This window comes from Lissotriton helveticus, chromosome 8 (assembly GCF_964261635.1).
Source record: "Lissotriton helveticus chromosome 8, aLisHel1.1, whole genome shotgun sequence".
NCBI classification, from domain to species: Eukaryota; Metazoa; Chordata; class Amphibia; order Caudata; family Salamandridae; genus Lissotriton; species Lissotriton helveticus.
Genome location: NC_136069.1, coordinates 1,664,934,796 through 1,664,944,119, shown reverse-complemented (window position 1 = coordinate 1,664,944,119; position 9,324 = coordinate 1,664,934,796).

Here is a 9,324-nt window from a genome sequence, read left to right as displayed (position 1 = left end):
AACTTCAAGGGGTGCACATCGAAAAAAATATAGAATTTGAGGAAGAATCAACATTTTTAGTAGATTACATCGGCCCACTATTGAGAGATATAGGCATTCTGCCTGGTCTCATTTTTCCGTACGCCGACCATGAGTTGATCCCAATTCACTTTACCTAAAGAAGTTGTACATGTAACTCCCAAATATACCACCTCTTGGCATAGCCTTGAATCAGTATAGTTTGGTATATTTATAGTTAGTAGCTGAGTTTTGGCCGAATTTAACTTGTATCCTGACGATTTACCAAATTCTACCGCCAACTGCTCAATAGCCTGCATTGCCATTCTAGGTTTGGACGTGACCACTGCGACGTCATCGGCATATGCCAACACCTTGACCTGATATATATGCACCCTTAGCGGGATTATATACATATTAGTATCCAGCATTCTTAGAAAAGGCTCGATATACAAAGAAAATAATAAGGGGGAACAGGGACAGCCCTGCCTGGTCCCCCTACAGATTTGCACTACCGATGATTCCAAACCCATAGTATTAATCCGGGCCACCGGATGGTAATACAAAACCTGCACTGATTTTATGAACTCTGGACCAAATCCTCGACCCTTCAAAACATCCCACAGGAAAGACCATGCAACGCGGTCAAAGGCCTTCTCCGCGTCTATTAAAATTAAACAAAATTTTTCCCTAGTTGCCGCAGCGTAGTCAATCAAAGTTATCACTCGGTTAACATGATTAGTAGTGCTGTGTTGAGGGATAAACCCATGCTGTGTTTTTGATACAAGACTCGAGATGACCTTGGACAGTCTATTAGCTAGAATCTTCGAGTATATTTTTCCGTCTACATTCAGAAGCGATATAGGACGATATGATCCCGGTAAATTCGCTGGTTTGCCTTTTTTGTGACATACCACTATACTTGCTTCTTGCCATGATTCAGGAGATGAGCCTTTCTGTGCAGCTAGCATTGTTGCCAAGAGGTCCTTTTTTAAGAGCATGAAAAACGTTTTGTATACTTCCAGTGGTAGTTTATCTGGACCTGCGGCCTTTCCAAGAGCTAATCCATTTACTGCCACTTCTAGTTCTTCCAAGGTGATGGACGCCTCCAACATTGCCCTATCATCTACCGAAAGATCCTTCGAACAGTGTTGACTAATCAATAATGCCGCATTGTCACTATTATACTCGTCATTCTGATATAGCGTCTCGTAAAACTGTCTAAATACCTCCAAAATGCCCTGTTTGTCCTTGACTGAATCGCCATTCTGATCTAATAGCTCATCAATACACTGGGCTGCAATTTTTGCCCTTATTTTCTGGGCAAGACATCTGCCACTTGCCTCGCCATATACATAGTGGATTTGTTTTTTAGCAAAAAATTTCTTGGCTGCTTCCTGGGACCACCTCAGATTTACCCTTGCCTTCAGACGCGCTACTTCATTGATCTCGTCATCTATGTTAATCCCCGCCTGTACCCCCACCATGAGCGCCTCTTCGGCCCTAATCAGCTCCTGATAAAGTACCTTTATTTCAGCTGCTTGCTTTTTTTGATTATATAGGCCCAAACTCAATGTCTCCCCACGAAAGGCAGCCATGAAACAGTCCCACACACAGCTCTCATTACTGCTCCCGCGATTGATGTTAAAAAAGGATATGATCCACTCTTCCATGTGCTCAATGAAGAATTGTTCAGTCAATAATTTACGATCAAAAGAGAACTGTCGTGAATGCTGACTGGAAGTGATACTAGATAATGTCAGTACAACTGGCCCATGGTCTGATGTCACTCTAGGATATACTTGGATTGCAGCCTGATATAGCAACAGTACAGAAGTAAAAAAATAATCTAATCGAACCAATGTCCGATGTGGAAATGAAAAAAAAGTGTACCCAGGTGACCCACCCCTTAAGAACGACCACACATCCACCAATCCATGAACTCCCATGAGTGCCTGTAAGGCTTTAAATACTCTCGGCTTCCTGCCAGTATATCTCACCTTCTCATTATTTAATGTGTTGGGTGCAAGGTTTATATTGATATCACCGCACATGATCAATGGTGTGGGCCAAGCTGCTAGTTCTACGTTTAGGAAATTAAGAGTTTCTGCTTCATCTAAATTTGCACCGTATACCACACATACAGTAACTTTAGTATGGCCCACAACACATTCTGCAATTGCCCAGCGTCCTAGCCCATCAGATTGTATCCTCCCTGTGGTACCTATATGATTTTTGCCAAGAATCGCCACTCCTCTAGCCACCCCTGAATATTTAGTGCATACAATTAAATTAAACCCTAGTTCTGTTAAAAGTTGTCTCTTAGACCAAACCACATGAGTCTCTTGTATGCATATAATATCACATTGTAGAGCGCGTATCTCCTGTGCTACTCTCCGTCTTTTCTCCACTGAGTTCAGCCCCCTGACATTCAGCGTGCCCACCCTTAGACCCCTTAGACTCCTATCTGCCATTTAACCACTTCCACATTTGTGCCTTTAATCCAACTAATTTTCGCAAAGTGCTCACCGACAACAACAGAATATAAATTCTTCCCAACCTAGCCTCATGTGTTATTTTTTTCTTTTTCCACCCCCCTACACCACGCCCCACCTTACTCCCACCCTCCCAGACCCCACCCACCCACCCTTGCCACCACCCTTCACGAGGCTTAAGGACCATGTCCTCTGCGATGTAGAAGTGCCTCGCTGCAGAACGTGACTTCCCTTCTCCCCCCCACAGGCTCCATCTCTCCTCACCCTGAATCATCGGCCTTACTTTAGGCCTATTATGACCTCTTCAAGATATCCCACATAAGCTCTAACTCGAGAGCCAGCATATCGAGCATTACATCATGCATATTGGATTTCTCCCATCCACAGATAATCATTAGGACCGGGCTCCCTTTTATTTTTTTATCCTACACCCAAATCAAACATTACATCATGTTTATAGAATTAATATTTCTCAAGTCCCTGTCCTCAAGGCACTAATTACCTAAGCAATATTCCTACACTAAGTTTTCAATGCTAGCTCGAAAAAAAAAAGGAAAAAAAGTTAAATGGGGGAGAACAGACCATCAAATATGGAGGGCCTATATTCCAAACACAGAACAAAATTACCTCCCCTACACCCCTTCACCCCTGATCACCCTTAATCACCCAATTAACTTATAACTTATAGCTCAGCTCAGACGCTCTCCACAAATACAGCCTGTACTTAATGGGTTATACTCTTAGGACTAGTACTTAGAATTAAGTTTTTGTCTGTTTATCCATCTGATTCATATATAGTTGAGCCTCGGACCCAGAAGTAAAATATCGAGTTTGTCCTTTAGATATGATCTTCAATTTAGCTGGGTTGAGTAGAAAGCATTGGGCGCCTTTTTCCTGAAACGGCGCGATTAATTTCCGCATTTGCCATCTCTCGTTCACTGTTGTTGGACAAAAGTCCGGGCGGACAAAAAACTCACAGCCACCCCCATTCCTCCTTTTCTCTGGGCGTGCGAGGTCATACAGTGCCTCACTTAAAAGAAAGTTGTTCAAACAGATCAAAATAACCCTTGGATATGTTTTCTGTCCATTATCGCGCCGCCGATTCACAAAAGGGAACCTATGTCCCAATTCCAAGATTTTAATTCCAGAAAGGCCTCCCTGAACACTTGGATGATGAAGCTACGAGGGTCCGACCCCTCTTTACCTTCCGGAATGCCCAGAACACGTAGGTTATTGCGCCTGGCGCGATTCTCAAGATCTGTGAGTTTTCAGTCTGTATCCGACTTTGACTTTTGCAATGTCTCAATAGCCAATTGTTGTTTTCCCAGACTCTCTTCAGTTGAGGAGACTCGCTGTTCCACCTCCATCACACGGGTGGTTACATCAGTGCAGGTTTTCACTAGGCGCCTTACAGTATTCTGAAGTTTTTTTTTTACCGCTCCTTGAGTCCGCAGCCCTTCAGCTCTAGTCTCATTTCGATGAGCCATAACAGTTTTATATATCAACCCTAAAGTGACTGCATCTTCAGTAATCTCCTCCTCATCCAAATTGAGCTAAGCATATGGGGCGCCTTGATTCAGGTCTGAGTTCCCTGCAGCTACTGCCACTTTCCTGACTGTCTCACAAATTATACCATGTTCATAACTACCATGTTCTTGCTCATCCGGAGTTGTCCCCCAATCACCAAGGTTACTTAGGCTGTCTTCATCATTTTCTTCGTTTTCTTCGTTTTCCTTGTCTGATGGATTGGTCAGATCTGACATTGAGTAGAGTTTTCCATCTGAGCCTGCGTATTCCGAACCGTTACCTCTCTCTTCACCCGGGAGGGTGTCTGTAGTTATTGTTATATTATCCGCCCCTGTACTAGTAATATTTACCTCACCGTGTGGCTCCCTCAGTATATGCTCTTCATCGCTACTGAATAAATCAATTTCCTCTCCCAATTCAGGCTGAGGTATTGCAAGCGAATTGTTATCAGGTAACGGAGTTTTCTGCGGATCATGTTGAGATCCATCCTTTACTTGATCACTATGGATCTCCGAATTTGGTCCGCCGACCTTAAGCCTGCTACCCTTGACGGGGCGTGGCCAGCTGCATGGCTGAGTGAGACGTGCCTCGGCGCAGCTCCCGGCAAGACTGCGTTCGATCCGACGAAATAACTACCTGGCAGCGAAGAATCTTGTGGAAATCGACTGAGGGGGCGGCGGAAGGCGTGCGGCACCTGGGGGGAACACCGCCCCCGTCCTACATCTGAGAGGAGGCGAGATAATAGGCGGCATACCCCCGGAGATGGCGGACCTGGTCACCTAAGATGGCGGCGCCCGGAGACACTGAGACCCGGGCCTGAGGAGAGGGTGCGGCGGTGAGGGCATCGAGAGGCGCCTCCCCACCCGTGCGAGAGCGGAAGACCCTGGGCCTCGCTTCGCCTTGCTGCTGGGGACTCCCCCCCCCCACCCCCCGGCGCTCTAGCAGTCCCGGGAGCGGAGACGGGCTGGGGCCTGTGAAGCCGGGGCCTGAATTTGCTGCTCCCTGCCCGGACTGTGAGGCCTGCGCAGGGTGGCCCCCCCCTGGGCCTGACGCAGCTCTGTGGAGGCCGCGGAAGGGTCGGAACTCCTACGGAGACCCCCGGGGCCGGAGCGTGGTGGGCGTCCTGCCTCCCCCCCCCCCCGCTAATGACGGCGATGCGGGCCTGCGGGGCACGGGCCTAGACACGGAGGTGACGGGAGGATCTGAGGCCCTGAATTGTGAACTTGGGCTCCCTGTTTGCCCCCCCTCCTCCCCTCCAGTGTGCGCTGGGGACCCTCAGAGACCTCAAATCGCGACGGAGACCAGAGTACAGCGTGGACAGGGCCTGACCCACCGGGCTGGCTCTGGTCGCCCCACTGCGGAGGGCCCACTGGATCAGGAATAGTGCTGGAGACGCCCGCGGTGCGGTGGAGACGCGAGGTTCGTACCAGACCCTGTGTTGATACCGCCTTGGGAACGCTGAGACCACTGCCCCCTCCCCACCCCTGCTCCAGGAAACCAACAGCGGGGGACCTTTGGGGGACAGCATGGGCAAAAGAGACCCGGCGCCAAGGCCTGCCAGGCAGGAATCCATTGAGAACTATACCACTACGCGAGCACAGAGGGACGCAACTGTGGGGGCCCGGGACGCACAAACGGACACTGCTATGCTCCTAGAAGTGATTCAGGCCTCGAGAACTGACATACAGAACTCTAGAGCAGCCCTGGAGACCAAGGGCCAGATGTAGGTAAATCTTATTTTCCGATTCTTAAATACCGAGTCATACCGAATCGGTATTTCAGAAACGGAAAATGAGATGTAGGTAAAAAATCGGTAACAATTACCGAATCGGAATCAGTCGGTAATCGTAATCGGTATTTACCGAGTCGGAATATACCTACTCGGTAAAATCCGATTCGGTAAAACCCAAACTTACCAACGGTTCCATGGCCCATAGGAATGAATGGGTAGTCCCGACTCGGAAAATACCGAGTCGGAAAAAACCGACTCGGTATTTACCGAGTCGGTAATATCCGACTCAGATTTTGAAACTGACAAACATGTGAGCCTGTGAACCAATCAGGTACTCCAACCACACCCAAATCCAAAGCCACTGGGGAACTAACCAATCAGATCCAAGCACCACACCCCAGTACCTGGGACAGGCCACGCCCATGCAGGTGCAGAAACCAACAGTCAGGAGAGCAGGAGGACAGAGTGTGTAGCTGCCTTCCCTGAGTCAAACAACACAGCAAGATGGAGAGTCAGGAGGCACAGAGGGATGCTGCAGAGCGCAAAAGGAAGCAGAAGTTCAGCCAGGAAGAACTGCAGGTGCTAATTTCCGAGGTAGTAAGACATTACAGCAACATTTTCGGGAAGCAATCTCTGCATGTAGCAGAATCTATCAAACGCAGCACCTGGTTGGAAATACAAGGCAAGGTAAATGCCATTGGTGTCACCCACCGTGACCTTGAAGATCTGAAAAAACGGTGGTATGACATCCGCATTATCACAAAGAAAATACTTGCTGCCCACCGCAAGGAAAGTGCTGCAACAGGGGGAGGAAGAAACAGAGCCCCTAGACTCAGCGACATCGAGGAGATGGTGGCATACACCCTTGAGAAGGAATGCATTCACAGCATCGGAGACGCTGACAGCTCAGCAAGAGGCGCAAAGAAACAAGGTAAGATGCAAGTACATTGTCATTTACCCATTTACCTATTCCCCTCACAGGACAAATCAGACTCCACAACAGGTTTAACTAATGTCTTGCAATGCATCCTGGGAAATGTAGTCATGTGTAGATACCTCAGAGCAGTCAGCATGCATTGCAGCAAGGGGAGCAACAGACAACTAGCATAGGCAAATGAGAGACAGGCAAAAGTGCAATAGAAGTGTGTTTTATCATGAGACACAGGTGAACAACTCCACTGACACAATGTCCATGTCTGTACACAGGAGAGTCAATGCGCAGCACAGCAGAGGTTAGAGAGAAGAGGAGGGAAGGAGCCGGACCAAGCACATCACACGGAGGGAAGGACCAAGAGCAGGCAGCCCTGATACCTGAGGAGGCAACAGCACAAAATCCACAATCCCCTCTCCTATTTGGTAGTCAGGACACAGGAGCGGCTGAACAATCACCCACCCCCACAACACCATCCCCAGTGCTGGGAAGGGTAAGGTGCCATGATGTGCCCCCTTGCAGAATACTGGAAACATCGTCGGAGGAGGAGGTGGAGGGTGACACACAGGACAGAGGCAACACCGAGCAGCAGCCCACTCCCAGAGTAACGCGGGCCAGTGTCCGAGGGCGACGGCCACGGGAGGCAGAGGATGTGCGTGAAGTTCAGGGTGTCTTCTGCGGACTGGAGGCCACCATGGTGAAAGTGCAGCGCCTGCAGGCAAAAGCGATGATGGGGGTTCAGAGGCAGGCACGCACAACAAATAACAAGCTGGATGCAGTAGGCAAGGGCATAGGGGAAATGGCAGAAAGCATGCAATCTATGGCTTTAGGAATATCTGATATTACACAGTGCATGACTGTCCTGTGTGACAAGTTGGACAGGGACCATTTAGAGAGACGCAAGGCCCGTGTGGATGTGCGTCAGCAAACAAAGGCCCTGAACAGGTTTGCCACTGCTACCACTGTGCTGTGCAGACGGTCAGTGACGATGCAGGATGCCATAGTGCGGTGCTGCAACAATTTATCACAAGGTATGGCCAGGATGACCTCTGCTATGGAGCTTGTGCTCGCGCATCTGACTGGCACTGGAGGCGACACTTGTGCTTTGGAAAGCGAGGGGTCCACCAGCAGGAGTGGTGCAAGCACTCCTGTGCAAGACTTACGGAGGAGTGGCAGGCGTCAGGGAAGTGTTACAGGCCACAGTGAGAACATTGATTCACAGCCACAGCAGCCCCGCCCTGTGGTCCGTGGCCACAAGCAATGACTTTGCCCTCCACCCGAGGCTGTAGTCACGGTGGTGTTAACCGTGACAACACACTCATGGAGTGTTTGATATTGTGAGCCCAATGTGAGCTATCAATGCTGTGGCGTAGTGAAAATTAAACTACTTACACAAAGTTACATTCATGCCTGTGTCTCTTTACTCACTCAGATATGTGATCTTCACCTCTGTGCCTTCCTTGGTGGCGAGATTATGTAACATTGCACAGGTCGCTATGATCTTGCAGCAGATTAAAGGGGTGTACTGCCGTACCCCTCCACTCTTGTGGAGGCAGCGAAACCTGCTCTTAAGGAGTCCAAATGTGCGCTCCACTACGTTTCGTGTAGATCTGTGAGCCACATTGTAGCGCCTTTCACTCCTGGTGGATGGGTTGAGGTAGGGAGTGAGCACAAAGGACCGCAGGGCATATGCACTGTTGCCTAGGGGGGAGAAAGAATGACATTAATTGCATGTACATGAGACGTAGATCTGCTGTGAGTGTCATGGTGTATCAATGTGAATTACCTAGCAGGTATCCATTTCCAAATTCTCCGGCAAGTAGGCGTGTGTATATTCCACTATTCTGGAATATATATGAATCATGGGTACTTCCGGGGAACTTGGCAACGATGTCTGTGATGAGATTCCCTGCGTTACATGTGACCTGGACGTTGATGGAGTGCGTCAACTTGCGGTTTCGGTATATGTGCTCTGTGGCTGCAGGTGGACAGAGTGGGACGTGGGTACCATCGATGCAGCCTATCACTTGAGGGAAGTGTGCCAGGTGATAGAAGTCTGTCTTGGTTTTGGCTAAATCTGCTGGTGTTGCAGGGAATGAAATGTAATGCCCCATCCTCTGCATCATTGCGTCGAGAAACCTCCTAAAGAAGCGGGACAGGCAGCCCTGGGACACACCACCGACTGCAGCTATCACACTCTGGTAGCTCCCAGAGGCCAGCAGGTGTATGCTACATAGCACCTGGACATGGGGTGGGATGGCGTGGGCCCTGGGTGTTGGGTGCTCCAGGAGTGGTTGTAGGTCCCTGATCAAGTCCTTGATGGTTTGAGGATGTAGCCTGTACCTCTGGAGTATTTCAGGCTCTGTCAGTTGGAACAGTGTTATCCTCTGCCTGTACACTTGTTCCTCCCTTTGCCATTCTCTCTCTCCTGCTGCCTGTAGTCTTTGCCGTCTTGCTATGACGTAAAAAGCCGCCATTATGGTTCCAGAGGTGCATTTTGGGTCTCTTTTTATGGCCCTCCCCTGGTTACCACCTGCATTCAATCCATGGTAAATACCAACTCTTAAATACCGAATTTCTGCAAAATCGGTATTTTTGGGCTTTCCTACATCTCCATGGCCTGTTTTTACCGTTTCTTATTT